The sequence below is a fragment of the Syngnathus acus genome, chromosome 14 (assembly GCF_901709675.1).
Source record: "Syngnathus acus chromosome 14, fSynAcu1.2, whole genome shotgun sequence".
Lineage (NCBI taxonomy): Eukaryota > Metazoa > Chordata > Actinopteri > Syngnathiformes > Syngnathidae > Syngnathus > Syngnathus acus.
The window spans coordinates 4,631,740-4,648,772 of record NC_051099.1 but is presented as its reverse complement, the minus strand read 5'-3'; the positions used below and the strand labels follow the sequence as shown (position 1 = coordinate 4,648,772).

Sequence of the window (17,033 nt, the reverse complement as noted above, 5' to 3'; positions counted from 1 at the left end):
GGACCAGAATGTCAGATGCCACAACATAAACAGGTTGGTGGAGGTGCTGTCATGGCAGGTGATGATACCATACACACATGTGACAGTGTGTATGTTGATGTTTCCATGATGATGCTGTAGCCAAAGAACACAGCTTCCTTGTTTTCTATTGACTAATTGGACCGCTCCCAAGGTTGGCTGGTCACTTTGCTTATCACCAACTGCAAGGAAAGGAAGGATGAGATAAAATTTTGACGCCGGTAAATGCCAACAAACAGTGTTGGTCTCTTTGTGTAAAAACATTTGGGGTTAAATGTTTCAGCAAGAATTTCCTTCACAATATTACGACTATCCATCTGGATAAGGCCGGGTTTTAACCTGCACGGGATGAAAAAGCACACGGAGCGGAAGCATATTTCAACAAGTGATACATATAATATAACAGTGTGCAACAGAGAAAACACGCATTACCTGCGGCTAACCCAAAAGTATACTTTTGGGTTATAAATGGCCAAATCAGAAATAGAGCACAGTGTGCCGCCATGCAGCTGTTACAAAGCTCCTTTTCAGCCATGTAAACTCAAATTCATGTAACTCATAATAAACCATTTGGGAAGTGGAAAAATCCTTCATATTTCCCCGCTAATATTGTTGGATTTTGTTACAGTGGCAGTGAAAAAAAGGTCTGTTGAAGGCAAAGTTGAATAAATGTCACTTTAATTTGCAGCGGCAATAGCGTGTGTCATATTTAACATTCATTTAAGATTCCTGGAAAAAGACTGATGCATTTAATCAAATGTTTCTTTGGCCTTTGCGAAAAATCCATCCCGGTTCAAATGATGAAATAACGAGGAGCGAAATGAGTGTTCGCTGATGATCTGACAAAATGCATGTAAGTCACACATAGACTGTAAACCAACACTGTGCCTTATTATAATCTGATTAGAAGCAAATAATGAGGCTGAGCGAACAGGAAAGTAACATACAAGAAAAATGCGGTTGCGTATGTTAGCTGAGAAAAGTTTTTGCTGTATTATGTTGCAGAGGCTAGTAAAGAAACACTTTTTCTCATTTCAGCTATATTTCCACGTCACTGTTATTATGCTGAGGTGTCATGTTGCCTCCATTTTCTGCTTCATCATTACCAGCTGCAGTAAGTTCATTTCTAATGTTATTCAGACGTCAACGCATGGTCAAAAATGTGTATGTGGTGTTACTATTGATGCTTTTATTACCAAACGCTTCAATGCTATTTTTAGTAGAGTAAAACAATTATTTAAATTTAGGGGGTGGCAGGACTGCAAACATTTGGAGGATCCTTCATCGAAAGGTTTTTAGCCTGACTGAAATATTCTTTAATGCATTCACTGCCATTAATGGCTATCAAATATCCAATTAAACTGGGCTAATTAATTATGCCTTAAATGGAACGAACCAGTTTCCTTTCTATAGTAACAAGAAGCAGGGCCGGACTGGGAGATTTTTTAAGGCCAGGAGTCAGTTATGTAACCAGGCCACCCTGGCCTTGCATGGGCACAAGCAAAATGCATTTGTGCACACAATCATTCTTTGGGTTTTGATGTGGGTGGTACCGGAAAAACAAATCAAAATCTCTAGTTTGAAACCCTAACTCGAGTATGAACCCTACTTTGAAACCCTAACCCTAGCTTTAAACCCTAGTTTGAAACCCTAACTCCCGGGTCTCCCTATGGTCAGTCCGGCCGGGCGTGACAAGAAGTAAGATGACAACATGGAAGTTATTTTGATTCTGGGTGATGCACATAACAATGTAAGAGGAATTTTTACAGCGACTGCCAGCAAACACATGTTCAAGCTCAACATAACTTGTGTACTCTTTGCCCTCTCACTGAAAGGAGCTTGCCAACATGTTCTTTGTTATATGAGTTGATTTTATGACATTTCGTAGCTTCCAAATGCAGATAACAAGCTGTAAGAAGAATTTTATTTTCTTGCCCCCCTCTAAATGTGTTTGTTGGTTGAGCACAGCGATTCTCAAAGTCTCATTGCTTAAGGATAATTCAGTCGTACTGAACTTTTAATATTAGAGAAGAGACATTATTTCCACAACGCCAACTTTTAGTTGATGCCTTTCCTCAAGTTTATTATCAATAGGAAATTTAAATCATAATCTGCTCTCCAAAAAGACCTCATTTAGAGGAACTGTTGGGAAATAACCTTTCACTTAAAGTCTGTGGTTTGAGTACATATGCTCTCAGCAGATACATTACACTATGTTCTTTGCCGATTATGTTAGGCATTTACTATTCCTGTGTTGATAAATGTTTCCCTGGATAAGAACTGAGTGTTTTGGGTGAGTGTAGAAAAATACATCAAATTAATTGGCTCGGTTGGAAAGCAATAAAGGACTTCAACAAATCTGGCAAACTGTAACTACAGCTTTATGGAGTTGGAGATCTGCCTTACATTCTGTACCTTAAACAGAATGTCTGCATGAAGCGTAAAACATGTTGATTCTGTAAACAATACACTATATTCGCTCAAATATTGGCAGAAAAAATATCCGCTTTCCAGCTGGATCAATATTTTCTAAATCGAAAATTGTTGCTCACAATGGTCTGTTTCAGTTCCAATTTCAGCCCTTCCTGAGTGGAATTTACATGACCTCCTCTTTTTATATTCCAAAAAAATGTTTATTGCAGACTCCTAACTGTTCGTAAGTGTGGATATGCATATCGATATTATTGCTGACAAAAATGGTGATGATGCCTTCACTATGTGTGGACAGAGTGGGTCGTAGCAAGGCTGGAGGAACTGGGAGAAAAGGTAGTACGTGGATTCCTGAGCAGGCAGCTGGGCGAGCAGGGAGCAGCCCAACATCACCAGTGCAGATGAGATCGATTAGATAGCACAGAGTACAAACTCAGTTAAATAGATGAGGGATGAGGGCGGGGCCTAGGTTGAAAAGTCCTGAGGGCCTCTGCACAGATCTGGAGATGTCTCTGTCCTCATATCTCCTATCTGACTAATATTGACTTTTCCAGATTCATATCTATAACTTCTGATGTTTTGGCGGCCTTAGCAGAGTCAACTCTAACCCCGATTTACTGCCACTTATTATTGGAAGCGCATGTGAATACGTTATCAGAATTGGCTGTGGATGTTTTGTTGTGCTTTTTGCTGGTTCAATGTTATTGGGTTGGGACATTGTTTCTAATAGCAAAAGGGCCAATTCCCATTAGGGTTAGAGTTAGGGTTTGGGTTAGGGTTTAGGGTTAGGGTTTGGGTTAGATTTAGGGTTGTTGGTTAGGGTTTAAGGTTAGGGTTTAGAGTTAGGGTTCAAGGACAGGAAATGTCTCTCCCCCATGTGGTCTAGCGGTTAGAATCGCTGGTTTTCACGCTGGTGTCCTGGGTTTGAATCCCGGCATGGGAGTTGGCACTATTGCTATCAGAAACAATTTGTCCCAACCTTTCTGCTGACTATTAAACTACTGACACAGTCAGGAAGAGGACATGTGGTCAAGCGGTTAGGATCTCTGGTTTTCACCAAGGTGGCCCGGGTTCAACACCTGAAATGGGAACTGGCAATTTTGCAAATAGAAACAATTTGGCCCAATCCTTCTGCTGACTATTAAACTATTGACACAGTCACGAACAGCAATTGTACCACTCCCATGTGGTCTAGTGGATAGGATGTCTGGTTCTCACCCTGGTGGCATGGGAGCTGGCACTTTTGCTAATAGAAACAATTTGTCCCAACCCTTCTGCTGACTATTAAACTACTGACACAGTCAGGAACAGGAGCTGTCCCACTCCCATGTGGTCTAGCGGTTAGGATACCTGGTTTTCACCCAGGTGGCCTGGGTTCAACTCCCGGCATGGGAAATGGCACTTTTGCTAATAGAAACAATTTTACCCAACCCTTCTGATGACTATTTCACTACTGACACAGTCACAAACAGGAATTGTCCCACTCCCCTGTGGTCTAACGGTTAGGATCTCAGGTTCCTGCCCAGGAGGCCTAGGTTCAACTCCTGGCATGGGAGCTGGCACTTTTGCTAATAGAAACAATTTGTCCCAACCCTTCTGCTGACTTTTAAACTACTGACACAGTCAGGAACAGGAGCTGTCACACTCCCATGTGGTCTAGCGGTTAGGATACCTGGTTTTCACCCAGGTGGCCCGGGTTCAACTCCCGGCATGGGAACTGGCACTTTTGCTAATAGAAACAATTTGTCCCAACCCTTCTGCTGACTTTTAAACTACTGACACAGTCAGGAACAGGAGCTGTCACACTCCCATGTGGTCTAGCGGTTAGGATACCTGGTTTTCACCCAGGTGGCCCGGGTTCAACTCCCGGCATGGGAACTGGCACTTTTGCTAATAGAAACAATTTTACCCAACCCTTCTGCTGACTATTAAACTACTGACACAGTCAGGAACGGGAGCTGTCCCACTCCCATGTGGTCTAGCGGTCAGGATACCTGGTTTTCACCCAGGTGGCCCGGGTTCAACTCCCGGCATGGGAAATGGCACTTTTGCTAATAGAAACAATTTTACCCAACCCTTCTGATGACTATTTCACTACTGACACAGTCACAAACAGGAATTGTCCCACTCCCCTGTGGTCTAACGGTTAGGATCTCAGGTTCCTGCCCAGGAGGCCTAGGTTCAACTCCTGGCATGGGAGCTGGCACTTTTGCTAATAGAAACAATTTGTCCCAACCCTTCTGCTGACTTTTAAACTACTGACACAGTCAGGAACAGGAGCTGTCACACTCCCATGTGGTCTAGCGGTTAGGATACCTGGTTTTCACCCAGGTGGCCCGGGTTCAACTCCCGGCATGGGAACTGGCACTTTTGCTAATAGAAACAATTTGTCCCAACCCTTCTGCTGACTTTTAAACTACTGACACAGTCAGGAACAGGAGCTGTCACACTCCCATGTGGTCTAGCGGTTAGGATACCTGGTTTTCACCCAGGTGGCCCGGGTTCAACTCCCGGCATGGGAACTGGCACTTTTGCTAATAGAAACAATTTTACCCAACCCTTCTGCTGACTATTAAACTACTGACACAGTCAGGAACGGGAGCTGTCCCACTCCCATGTGGTCTAGCGGTCAGGATACCTGGTTTTCACCCAGGTGGCCCGGGTTCAACTCCCGGCATGGGAAATGGCACTTTTGCTAATAGAAACAATTTTACCCAACCCTTCTGATGACTATTTCACTACTGACACAGTCACAAACAGGAACTGTCCCACTCCCCTGTGGTCTAACGGTTAGGATCTCAGGTTCCTGCCCAGGAGGCCTAGGTTCAACTCCTGGCATGGGAGCTGGCACTTTTGCTAATAGAAACAATTTGTCCCAACCCTTCTGCTGACTTTTAAACTACTGACACAGTCAGGAACAGGAGCTGTCACACTCCCATGTGGTCTAGCGGTTAGGATACCTGGTTTTCACCCAGGTGGCCCGGGTTCAACTCCCGGCATGGGAACTGGCACTTTTGCTAATAGAAACAATTTTACCCAACCCTTCTGCTGACTATTACACTACTGACACAGACAGGAACAAGTGCTGTCCCACTCTCATGTGATCTAGCAGTTAGGGTCTCAGGTTCCTGCCCAGGAGGCCTAGGTTCAACTCCTGGCATGGGAACTGGCACTTTTGCTAATAGAAACATCTTTACCCAACCTTTCTGCTGACTATTAAACTATTGATACAGTCAGGAACAGGAGCATTCCCACTCCCATGGGCATGGGAATTGACACTTTTGCTATTAGAAACAATTTGTCCCCAACCCTTTAGGGCAGGGGTGTATAACTCCAGTCCTCAGAGGCCGCGTTCCAACATGTTTTCAAAGATTCCCTCGTTAAGTGCACCTGCGTGAAATGTTTGGCCCCTGCAGAACGTGAAAATGACCAAAAACTTTTCACGCAGGTGTGTTTAACGAGGTTAACTTAGAAAACATATTGGAACGCGGCCCCCGAGGACTGGAGTTCAACACCCCTGCCCTAAAGGGTTGGGGACAAATAGTTTCTACTTTTCACGCAGGTGTGTTTAACGAGGTTAACTTAGAAAACATATTGGAACGCGGCCCCCGAGGACTGGAGTTCAACACCCCTGCCCTAAAGGGTTGGGGACAAATAGTTTCTAATAGTAGAAGTGCCAATTCCCATGCCCATGGGAGTGGGACTGCTCCTTTTCCTGACTGTGTCAGTAGTTTAATAGTCAGCAGAATGGTTGGGTAAAATTGTTTCTATTAGCAAAAGCGCCAGTTCCCATGCCGGGAGTTGAACCCGGGCCACCTGGGGGAAAACCAGAGATCCTAACCACTAGACCACATGTGAGTGGGACAGCTCCCTTTCCGGACTGTGTCAGTAGTGTCATAGTCAGCAGAAGGGTTGGGTAAAATTGTTTCTATTAGCAAAAGCGCCAGTTCCCATGCCGGGAGTTGAACCCGGGGCACCTGGGGGAAAACCAGAGATCCTAACCACTAGACCACATGGGAGTGGAACAGCTTCTTGTCCTGACTGTCTAAGTAGTTTAAGAGTCAGCAGAAGGGTTGGGTAAAATTGTTTCTATTAGCAAAAGTGCCAGTTCCCATGCCGGGAGTTGAACCCGGGCCACCTGGGTGAAAACCAGGGATCCTAACCGCTAGACCACATGGGAGTGGGACAGCTCCTGTTCCTGACTGTGTCAGTAGTGTAATAGTCATCAGAAGGGTTGGGTAAAATTGTTTCTATTAGCAAAAGTGCCAGTTCCCATGCCGGGAGTTGAACCCGGGCCACCTGGGTGAAAACCAGGGATCCTAACCGCTAGACCACATGGGAGTGGGACAGCTCCTGTTCATGACTGTGTCAGTAGTGTAATAGTCATCAGAAGGGTTGGGTAAAATTGTTTCTATTAGCAAAAGTGCCAGCTCCCATGCCGGGAGTTGAACCCGGGCCACTTGAATGAGAACCAGAGATCCTAACCGCTAGACCACATGGGAGAGATAGAGCTGATGTTCCTGACTGTGTCAGTAGTGTCATAGTCAGCAGAAGGGTTGGGTAAAATTGTTTCTATTAGCAAAAGCGCCAGTTCCCATGCCGGGAGTTGAACCCGGGCCACCTGGGGGAAAACCAGAGATCCTAACCACTAGACCACATGGGAGTGGAACAGCTTCTTGTCCTGACTGTCTAAGTAGTTTAAGAGTCAGCAGAAGGGTTGGGTAAAATTGTTTCTATTAGCAAAAGCGCCAGTACCCATGCCGGGAGTTGAACCCGGGCCACCTGGGTGAGAACCAGAGATCCTAACCGCTAGACCACATGGGAGTTGTGGAGCTTTTGTTCTTCACTGTGTCAGTAGTTTAATAGTCAGCAGAATGGTTGGGTAAAATTGTTTCTATTAGCAAAAGTGCCAGTTCCCATGCCGGGAGTTGAACCCGGGCCACCTGGGTAAAAACCAGAGATCCTAACCGCTAGACCACATGGGAGTAGGATAGCTCACATTCCTGACTGTGTCAGTAGTGTAATAGTCAGCAGACGGGTTGGGTTAAATTGTTTCTATTAGCAAAAGTGCCAGGTCCCATGCCGGGAGTTGAACCCAGTCCACCTGGGTGAGAACCAGAGATCCTAACCGCTAGACCACATGGGAGTGTGACAGCTCCTGTTCCTGACTGTGTCAGTAGTTTAATACTCAGCAGAAGGGTTGGGTAAAATTGTTTCTATTAGCAAAAGTGCCAGTTCCCATGCCGGGAGTTGAACCCGGGCCACCTGGGTGAAAACCAGGTATCCTAACCGCTAGACCACATGGGAGTGGGACAGCTCCTGTTTCTGACTGTGTCAGTAGTGTAATAGTCATCAGAAGGGTTGGGTAAAATTGTTTCTATTAGCAAAAGTGCCAGTTCCCATGCCGGGAGTTGAACCCGGGCCACCTGGGTGAAAACCAGGGATCCTAACCGCTACACCACATGGGAGTGGGACAGTTCCTGTTCCTGACTGTGTCAGTAGTGTAATAGTCAGCAGAAGGGTTGGGTAAATTATTTTCTATTAGCGAATATGCCAGTTCCCATGCCGGGAGTTGAACCCGGGCCACCTAGGTGAAAACCAGAGAACCTAACCACTAGGCCACATTGGAGTTGGACAGCTCCCATTCCTGACTGTGTCAGTAGTGTAATAGTGAGCAGAAGGGTTGGGTAAAATTGTTTCTATTACCAAAAGCTCCAGTTCCCATGCCGGGAGTTGAACCCGGTCCACTTGAATGAGAACCAGAGATCCTAACCGCTAGACCACATAGGAGTGGAACAGCTTCTGGTCCAGACTGTCTAAGTAGTTTAATAGTCAGCAGAAGGGTTGGGTAAAATTGTTTCTATTCGCAAAAGTGCCAGTTCCCATGCCGGGAGTTGAACCCGGGCCACCTGGGTGAGAACCAGAGATCCTAACCGCTAGACCACATGGGAGTTGTAGAGCTCTTGTTCCAGACTGTGTCAGTAGTTTAATAGTCAGCAGAAGGGTTGGGTAAAATTGTTTCTATTAGCAAAACTGCCAGTTCCCATGCCGGGAGTTGAACCCGGGCCACCTGGGTGAAAACCAGGGATCCTAACCGCTAGACCACATGGGAGTGGGACAGCTCCTGTTCCTGACTGTGTCAGTAGTGTAATAGTCATCAGAAGGGTTGGGTAAAATTGTTTCTATTAGCAAAAGTGCCAGTTCCCATGCCGGGAGTTGAACCCGGGCCACCTGGGTGAAAACCAGGGATCCTAACCGCTAGACCACATGGGAGTGGGACAGCTCCTGTTCATGACTGTGTCAGTAGTGTAATAGTCATCAGAAGGGTTGGGTAAAATTGTTTCTATTAGCAAAAGTGCCAGCTCCCATGCCGGGAGTTGAACCCGGGCCACTTGAATGAGAACCAGAGATCCTAACCGCTAGACCACATGGGAGAGATAGAGCTGATGTTCCTGACTGTGTCAGTAGTTTAATAGTCAGCAGAAGGGTTGGGTAAAATTGTTTCTATTAGCAAAAGTACCAGTTCCCATGCCGGGAGTTGAACCCGGGCCACCTGGGTGAAAACCAGAGATCCTAACCGTTAGACCACATGGGAGTGTGACAGCTAGCTTTCCGGACTGTGTCAGTAGTTTAATAGTCAGCAGAAGGGTTGGGTAAAATTGTTTCTATTAGCAAAAGTACCAGTTCCCATGCCGGGAGTTGAACCCGGGCCACCTAGGTGAAAACCAGAGATCCTAACCGTTAGACCACATGGGAGTGGGACAGCTCGCTTTCCGCACTGTGTCAGTAGTTTAATAGTCAGCAGAAGGGTTGGGTAAAATTGTTTCTATTAGCAAAAGTGCCAGTTCCCATGCCGGGAGTTGAACCCGGGCCACCTGGGTGAAAACCAGGGATCCTAACCGCTAGACCACATGTGAGTGGGACAGCTCCTGTTCCTGACTGTGTCAGTAGTGTAATAGTCATCAGAAGGGTTGGGTAAAATTGTTTCTATTAGCAAAAGTGCCAGTTCCCATGCCGGGAGTTGAACCCGGGCCACCTGGGTGAAAACCAGGGATCCTAACCGCTACACCACATGGGAGTGGGACAGCTCCTGTTCATGACTGTGTCAGTAGTGTAATAGTCATCAGAAGGGTTGGGTAAAATTGTTTCTATTAGCAAAAGTGCCAGCTCCCATGCCGGGAGTTGAACCCGGGCCACTTGAATGAGAACCAGAGATCCTAACCGCTAGACCACATGGGAGAGATAGAGCTGATGTTCCTGACTGTGTCAGTAGTTTAATAGTCAGCAGAAGGGTTGGGTAAAATTGTTTCTATTAGCAAAAGTACCAGTTCCCATGCCGGGAGTTGAACCCGGCCCACCTGGGTGAAAACCAGAGATCCTAACCGTTAGACCACATGGGAGTGGGACAGCTCGCTTTCCGCACTGTGTCAGTAGTTTAATAGTCAGCAGAAGGGTTGGGTAAAATTGTTTCTATTAGCAAAAGTACCAGTTCCCATGCCGGGAGTTGAACCCGGGCCACCTGGGTGAAAACCAGAGATCCTAACCGTTAGACCACATGGGAGTGGGACAGCTCGCTTTCCGGACTGTGTCAGTAGTTTAATAGTCAGCAGAAGGGTTGGGTAAAATTGTTTCTATTAGCAAAAGTGCCAGTTCCCATGCCGGGAGTTGAACCCGGGCCACCTGGGTGAAAACCAGAGATCCTAACCGTTAGACCACATGGGAGTGGGACAGCTCCGTTTCCGGATTGTGTCAGTAGTTTAATAGTCGGCAGAAGGGTTGGGTAAAATTGTTTCTATTAGCAAAAGTGCCAGTTCCCATGCCGGGAGTTGAACCCGGGCCACCTGGGTGAAAACCAGAGATCCTAACCGTTAGACCACATGGGAGTGGGACAGCTCCCTTTCCTGACTGTGTCAGTAGTTTAATAGTCAGCAGAAGGGTTGGGTAAAATTGTTTCTATTAGCAAAAGTGCCAGATCCCATGCCAGGAGTTGAACCCGGGACACCTGGGTGAAAACCAGAGATCCTAACTGTTAGACCACATGGGAGTGGGACAATACCTGTTCGTGACTGTGTCATTAATTTAATAGTCGGCAGAAGGGTTGGGAATAAAACTTTTCTACTAGCCATCATGTTGATTCCCATGACAGGAGTTGAACCCAGGCCACCTGGGTGAGAAACCGAGAGCCTAACCACTAGACCACATTGGACTTCTACTCTTGGGTGTCCTGAAAGTGTCAGTGCTATAATACATAGCACGTCGCCGAGCACTGAAATGTCACTATCCTGCCACTATCAAAAGTTATACCTACATAAGGCAAATTCAGTCACTCCATGATGGACTCAAAGATCAAACTGGGAAGGGAGGGGTAACATTTAAGGTCAATGAAGAAATAGCGAAGAAGAGCAGAACTATATAAAGATGTAAGGAGGAAATGACAGCAAATGACAGGCAATGAATACCTCTCGCTCTTTGTGTTAGTTTTAGTTCTATAAAATAATCCTCCTCATCTTCCCTACCCGCAGTTATATTTCCGTGAGTGAACACTGCTGCTCGCACTAACAGCTTTTGGCATCTCCAGACAGGAATTTAGCTTTGCCCCTGTGATTGGCGCTAGCTGTGATTTCAACCCGGAGGGAGCTGGACCCATGTTATTATTATTTTTCTAGAGCATTTTGGGCCTTCCCATCCAAGATCACCCGATGAGACTGGCAAGGGTTGGTTGCACACTTTCTTAAAATGCTTTGGCCTTATGTAGTGTCAAATGACTAAGAGAGTAAAAACCTACAGTATCAGATCATATGCCAGGAGAGAGTATCAGCTTTCTGAGCTCCTCAGCTCTCCCAGGTAGAACCATGCAAGGCAATATATCTGACTCCAACACTTAATCCCAGGCAGCTTCACTGGCTCGGATTGTAATCCATATCGTAGTCTGAGAATGAAATGGTGGGACGTAAACAGCAACGCCACATATGAAGTGTGTGTGGCTTGGCCCGCCTTCCCACTCCGCTCAGGCGTTACTGTCTGCCAAGAAGGCAAGGTGACCATGAACTAATAACAGCATCCACCCTCATACAAACATGACACATACACACTCATCCCCAGGTGGGGCACAGCTGCTGAATGAACCGATCTTCTCGTAAAAAAAAAAAAAAAAAACCAGATAGCAAAACAAAAAAGTGCATTAATGAAGACCAGATCTTCTTGGATTTCATTCACAGGATGGCTCCCAATGTTTCTTCTTTATCATCACCTCTCATTATTGACAATTATTGACAATTTAACACACACGCACATTGGAATTGTTACTAAAAGGGATTTAAATGGTTATGGAGACCGTTGGAGCGCACATAAACACACGCCCATTCTCAAGGACACTAAAGCTGTGATAATTAGAGGTCATTTCAGTGGCAGCCGGCCTCAACGTACCACAATACTGAAGCCACAGGAGAATCACACATCAGGCTTAAATTAATCTGCAAATGTGGAGAATGCTGAGAAAAAAACGCGTTCCATAATGATGCCCGTGCTTCCACACAGTTTTCCGTTACATGTGCGGTATCTCGTAAAAAGTGACTCCCGCCAATGCACTTTGGCTATTTTGGTTAGCTGGAGAGTTCTAGAAGACTACGATGACGACCTCACAGTTTGTTATTATGTTAGAAACTCCAGGAAGGGTTCTGGCCTTGCACTGCGGGATGATCAAGGTCATTCCTAGGCCATGTTGCAGAATAGATTACCTATTATAAACATTACCTTTTGGTTATTTAAATGTGGTCCCAGTTCATGAAATGAATAAACATGAATCCCATCTGGCGTATACATTTTCTCTGAGACAAACAAGGGCCTTCCAAGTGGAGTGTGAAAGCCTATAAAACAGAAATGCCTTTTCAACAGGTTCTACGTTTTATATTGGCCTTTCTTCCTGTTCCTCATTTTCACAGGCAATTCTTTACATTTCACTTTTACATTACACTTTTATTGTACATGTTTCTTTTCTGTAATGGCAAAAGTTGACAATCAGATTTTGTGTTGCACATGGAAAATAGAAAAATGCTTTTTTGGTCTCGTAAGGCCGACAAAAAATTTGTTTTAAAAGGCTTTAGAACTTGGCAGCAGTAGGAAATGTCGCACACAACTCAAAATATAATAATGTTAGTCATTTTGTCTTATAAGCCATGACCACATTAAATTTGTTGAATATGCTGACCTTTTGCATGACAGTGGTTTGAACACAAAGTTTTGTGTGACTTGTATTTTGGCAAAAATTGTGTGACTTCAAGACTGTTCAGTTTTAGAATTTCTAATAAGGGCCGTATTTTCTTAGACAGGTACATGTGCTCTTTGTAAAAACTGGCGTGTCTTTATTTTTTTTGTCCAAGTCTAGTTTACAGTTTCTATTATACACCTGACAGAAGACTTGCTAAAACCAGGTCAAAGTTGTGGCGCAGGTGATGATGTCATGCGATTTTAACCAGTTACAGGAATTTTTTATTTTTTGTGGCTGTCTCCATCGAAATAAGCATTATTTGGCTATTGTTTCATTATAGTTGATATAGTGAGAAGTGTTGACCTCAATTTCCGTAATACTGCTTATTGCCAGTATAATGTCATTTGGCATTTCTTAGCAGTACACATCACAAAGTGTTGTTGGCTTAACTAAGCCTGGTTTTATCCCCGAGTGTGACCGCATACACGATATATTTTCCTCAAGTTAAGAAGATGCGTGCTCTGAAAGAGTATCAAGCTGGATCAGCATGCAGTTTGCGCTCTATTTGTAAGAGGTCATTGAAGGGAACAGTGAAGATCTGGAAAACAATATTCAAGTTCCAACTTTTTTCCTTCACTTGCATTGCAGCCAACTGTGATTGGAGCTGGAATTGGAAAAATTACTTGCTATTGGTACCATATGTCGTTTCGGAAATACAATCAGTTTGAAGTCGCTAAAAGGTATATTTATTTTCGCTGTTGCATTTATTTTGCAGGATCTAATATGGATTGGAGATGCACCAACAACATAGTGGTGATTAATGTTAAACATAGCTGCAGGTGAATTAGTTAAATGGCTGCTAGGCACTTTTGTTTTGTTTTGGCAGGAAAACTAAAAACACTGAACTGTCTGTGCGGGGGTCTTTCCTGCATCAGTGGAGAGCCATGTTTAGAAAGTGCCCTCAAGCAAGGCATTTAGCTCCCTGTGTAATGCTGGCATGCTCTTGCGTGTGTGCATGTGTGTGTTCGTGTGCTTTTCTTCAAAAATGCGGATAAATGAAGTGTAAAAACGTCCGGTAATCCCCCCCCCCCATCATCCACTTGCCTGAAGAGACTTTTTACAGTGCATAGCAATATTATTTATTATCAGTCATATCTGTCATACTTGATTTCACCTCCCCGGACAGGGCGAGATGTTTCCCATTCGAAGATCCTTTCTTATGATCCCTCTGAAACTGTTTGCCCCCATGTGTATTTTTCTTGTGAGCTAAAATGGAGGTATCATCTAACGCCTGATGGGCTTTTGGGGACCTGCAGCAGGAAAGAGGAGAGGTCATGTCTCAGTGTGATCTGCAGCAGATACTGAGCCAGACTAGATCTACTAAAGGTTAGTTTTGTTAGTTTTTCGCAGGAAAGGGACATCAGTTTTGGGCTTTGTCATGTTGTTGGGCTTTTTTACAGCAGTTTGCCTGATACAATGTAAACTGAGTACAGAAAATGAAACCTGAAACTCATTAAACCCAAATTATTGTGACCTTGTAAGACAAAAGAGAGAATTCCAGCAACCGGTTTCCATATGGGATCGGTTTCTGAGGTATCTACAGTATATAGCTGTCTTCCCTCGAACACAGAGGCATTGTTTTTGCTTTAAGTGCTCTCGTTCTGTATCCAAACATCTGCCCGCTTCCTCGCAGCTCCTATGAACTGTTCAAATTCTCAAAACCTTGCCTAATTCTAACTTGGTGTTTTTGTGGCCTCCAAAGCCTCAAAATATTTATGATTGATGATCTCAAGCCTCTAAAACTCACATTAAAACATTTTCAACAACTCCACATCACATTTGGTGTATTTTTGTTGTATTAATTTCATTTTTGATTTTTTTTTTTTTACATATCTAACATTTAATATTTTGGAAATACTGTATAATACTATAATTTAATCTGGATTAAATTATATAAAAACAATTTCTGCCACCATATAAATATATAATAGCAATATTTTTTTTGCTTGTTTTGTTACATGACCTGTTGCTCAGGTCCTTCTGTAGTTGACCTTTTGAAAAAAATTCGCCCAGAGCACGATTCACAAAGTTTAGCACTCAATCCCATATTATCCCTTTTGTCTAGCCACGGATGACACGCATGTTAAGTGGATGAGGCCATGTGCCTCAACCATAACGGAAGATGGGAAGGAAGCTTTACATGAGCTGAATGACGTCTCCGACATTGCTCAACTATTACAAGGTTCATTAAACAAGGACAAGAAAGGTTTGTAACAACTTGTTAGGTGATACACCCATTCGAGCAGCACAAGAGGGAGGACACTTACTGTAAACGGCCATGAAAGAGATGTTTAAGTGAGAAATTGAGCCAAAACAGCTTTTGTGTCAAAAAATGTATCATTTCCAAAAGACCGAGACCAAGTACCGATACCTGTAATTTTGATACATAAAATCTTCCTCCTCCAAAAAAAAAAAAAAAGACATACTTTTAAACACTTTTGTATCCCAATGTAACATTCTGCTTTTAAAATGTATTGGAATTATTAGCAATTTTATATTCTTCTATTTTTCTAATTTTGTAATTTCCAGTTCCTGATGGTAAAACGGCCACAGGAGGGCGATCAATACTGGTATCGGACGCCGTCACGAATACAAATGCCCTAAAATAAGGCTGCTATTGCCACTGATACTTGTTATCAGTAAACCATAACACATAATTGTTTGTTGTATTTTTTTTTTTTAACTTTTGCTTGTTCAAATTTTATGCAAATTAAAATTTATAAATAAAAAAACAATCCCACTCCAATAAAAAAAAAAGAACGAAGAAAAAAACATTCATTCAGAGGCCATGACATCTTGACAACAGTGCCAAATATCTTTTGGACATGACTAAAATGCCTTCCACATGACATAAATGACATCTATCTGCACATACTTATTTCACCTATGTCATTAATGTACCATGTCACATAAGTCATTTGAGACCTCCTGCTGCTGTTGCTTGGCTGTACAGGAAGCACACAGTCTTGGTGGTTTAAATCATGAGGGATTTTCTGGCCTGAGCTATGCTGTATCCTACGCGTGCATTTGGAAGGGGATGAATCAGACTATTATTAATTATCCAGCACGCAACGCAGGTCAGTGGCGCCATAAACAACCGTCAACTGACAGATTGTGACCAGAAAAACAAGGTTTGGAAGTCCGTGGCTACTGCGGCTAACGTGATAAAATAGGATAAAAGGAATATTACAACACTCGAGTATGTGCTTTGCAACATGTTTTGAAATATGTATTAAATCTGCTGAGAAAAAAAAAAGAGATACTAATATGATGGCCTTTTTTTCCTTTGAAATATTTTAAATTGTCTAAACAAAATGCAAGGCATATAATTCAAGAGAAATATGATTATAATAAAATAAAAAAATAAGATTAATTTACTACAATCTTTTTAAATGAGAGATTCAAATAAACATGATATTTTTCAGGTTTTCATAATCATCATCATCCAATATTCCACATTTTTGGGGCTTTCATAATCCATATTGAATGTATGCCCCTGCATTAAAAAAAAAAAACTTGACAACAACGTGGTGTTGCTTCAAACCAACCACACGAGTGATCTAGTTTTGTTCCCCCACCTCTTCCACCGCCAACAAGGCAAACAGAAGAACCATCAAAGTGCAGCCTTGGGGCCCAAAATATACCAAACAAGATCAGGCACAAATTCACCACCATCACTGATTAGACATAAACTTTATTGGCACAATACTTAAAAGTGGCGAGGCCACTATATCCTGAAATTGATAAAAGTGTCAACTCTGAGAGCGTGGCACTGTAAGACGCAAATAAACCTTGAAATCCACGTGTTGACTCAGTTCGGCTCTGATTTGTATGCCTGCTTATGGTCAGCACAAACCCAAATAAGAGCTCAGTATATTTTCAATCTCTGGTTCTATAGCGGCAGAGCTGTCACGGGGGGGCACATTCTGCAATGTGGTTCAAATAAATACATAATTCCATCTATTTCCCTTCGGGGCCCCTGTGTTATACATATTTAGTGATGGATTCTTACCATTTTAATAAGGAGAGAGGATGCCTGCCTTTTGGTCACCCCAGTGTCAAAACATTTATACAGCATTTTAGAAGCCACGCGGTTTTTACAAGCAGCCGGGTGGAGAAGGAGTTTACTTGTATTTTAGTCTTCAGCCGCACAGCCTCAGTCTCCCCGCGGCGAGACAGTGGGAGCATTTAATGGAAGGACTGCACGGCCCAGTCAAACTGGACTTCTGCTTGCTTGCATGTGTGCGGTGCGACGATGCAAGTGAAAAGAAAGTAGAAAGTCATCTTGTTAGCATTACGCTCGCTTTAATCTAAGCAT

General features: G+C 43.6%; 1 long non-coding RNA gene and 27 other non-coding genes across 28 annotated transcripts in view; 9 read left to right on the top strand and 19 right to left on the bottom strand.

The window, feature by feature from the left end:
* LOC119134140 overlaps positions 1 to 17,033 on the top strand; it is a 38,051-nt gene that overhangs the window by 2,425 nt on the left and 18,593 nt on the right. Inside the window, exon 2 of the long non-coding RNA XR_005100268.1 lies at positions 1,057 to 1,132. This is a non-coding gene — a long non-coding RNA (uncharacterized LOC119134140). The remainder of the gene's footprint in view (positions 1 to 1,056; positions 1,133 to 17,033) is intronic.
* On the top strand, positions 3,772 to 3,843 carry trnae-uuc. The gene has a single exon. It is a non-coding gene; the product is annotated as a tRNA-Glu (tRNA).
* Positions 4,094 to 4,165, top strand: trnae-uuc. The gene has a single exon. It is a non-coding gene; the product is annotated as a tRNA-Glu (tRNA).
* Positions 4,255 to 4,326, top strand: trnae-uuc. Its single transcript has one exon. It is a non-coding gene; the product is annotated as a tRNA-Glu (tRNA).
* On the top strand, positions 4,416 to 4,487 carry trnae-uuc. The gene has a single exon. It is a non-coding gene; the product is annotated as a tRNA-Glu (tRNA).
* Positions 4,738 to 4,809, top strand: trnae-uuc. Its single transcript has one exon. It is a non-coding gene; the product is annotated as a tRNA-Glu (tRNA).
* On the top strand, positions 4,899 to 4,970 carry trnae-uuc. The gene has a single exon. It is a non-coding gene; the product is annotated as a tRNA-Glu (tRNA).
* On the top strand, positions 5,060 to 5,131 carry trnae-uuc. The gene has a single exon. It is a non-coding gene; the product is annotated as a tRNA-Glu (tRNA).
* Positions 5,382 to 5,453, top strand: trnae-uuc. The gene has a single exon. It is a non-coding gene; the product is annotated as a tRNA-Glu (tRNA).
* On the bottom strand, positions 6,396 to 6,467 carry trnae-uuc. Its single transcript has one exon. It is a non-coding gene; the product is annotated as a tRNA-Glu (tRNA).
* Positions 6,557 to 6,628, bottom strand: trnae-uuc. The gene has a single exon. It is a non-coding gene; the product is annotated as a tRNA-Glu (tRNA).
* Positions 6,718 to 6,789, bottom strand: trnae-uuc. Its single transcript has one exon. It is a non-coding gene; the product is annotated as a tRNA-Glu (tRNA).
* Positions 7,040 to 7,111, bottom strand: trnae-uuc. Its single transcript has one exon. It is a non-coding gene; the product is annotated as a tRNA-Glu (tRNA).
* trnae-cuc lies at positions 7,201 to 7,272 on the bottom strand. Its single transcript has one exon. It is a non-coding gene; the product is annotated as a tRNA-Glu (tRNA).
* trnak-uuu lies at positions 7,362 to 7,433 on the bottom strand. Its single transcript has one exon. It is a non-coding gene; the product is annotated as a tRNA-Lys (tRNA).
* trnae-uuc lies at positions 7,684 to 7,755 on the bottom strand. Its single transcript has one exon. It is a non-coding gene; the product is annotated as a tRNA-Glu (tRNA).
* On the bottom strand, positions 7,845 to 7,916 carry trnae-uuc. Its single transcript has one exon. It is a non-coding gene; the product is annotated as a tRNA-Glu (tRNA).
* trnae-cuc lies at positions 8,328 to 8,399 on the bottom strand. Its single transcript has one exon. It is a non-coding gene; the product is annotated as a tRNA-Glu (tRNA).
* On the bottom strand, positions 8,489 to 8,560 carry trnae-uuc. The gene has a single exon. It is a non-coding gene; the product is annotated as a tRNA-Glu (tRNA).
* trnae-uuc lies at positions 8,650 to 8,721 on the bottom strand. The gene has a single exon. It is a non-coding gene; the product is annotated as a tRNA-Glu (tRNA).
* On the bottom strand, positions 8,972 to 9,043 carry trnae-uuc. Its single transcript has one exon. It is a non-coding gene; the product is annotated as a tRNA-Glu (tRNA).
* On the bottom strand, positions 9,133 to 9,204 carry trnae-uuc. Its single transcript has one exon. It is a non-coding gene; the product is annotated as a tRNA-Glu (tRNA).
* trnae-uuc lies at positions 9,294 to 9,365 on the bottom strand. Its single transcript has one exon. It is a non-coding gene; the product is annotated as a tRNA-Glu (tRNA).
* trnae-uuc lies at positions 9,455 to 9,526 on the bottom strand. Its single transcript has one exon. It is a non-coding gene; the product is annotated as a tRNA-Glu (tRNA).
* Positions 9,777 to 9,848, bottom strand: trnae-uuc. The gene has a single exon. It is a non-coding gene; the product is annotated as a tRNA-Glu (tRNA).
* On the bottom strand, positions 9,938 to 10,009 carry trnae-uuc. Its single transcript has one exon. It is a non-coding gene; the product is annotated as a tRNA-Glu (tRNA).
* Positions 10,099 to 10,170, bottom strand: trnae-uuc. The gene has a single exon. It is a non-coding gene; the product is annotated as a tRNA-Glu (tRNA).
* On the bottom strand, positions 10,260 to 10,331 carry trnae-uuc. Its single transcript has one exon. It is a non-coding gene; the product is annotated as a tRNA-Glu (tRNA).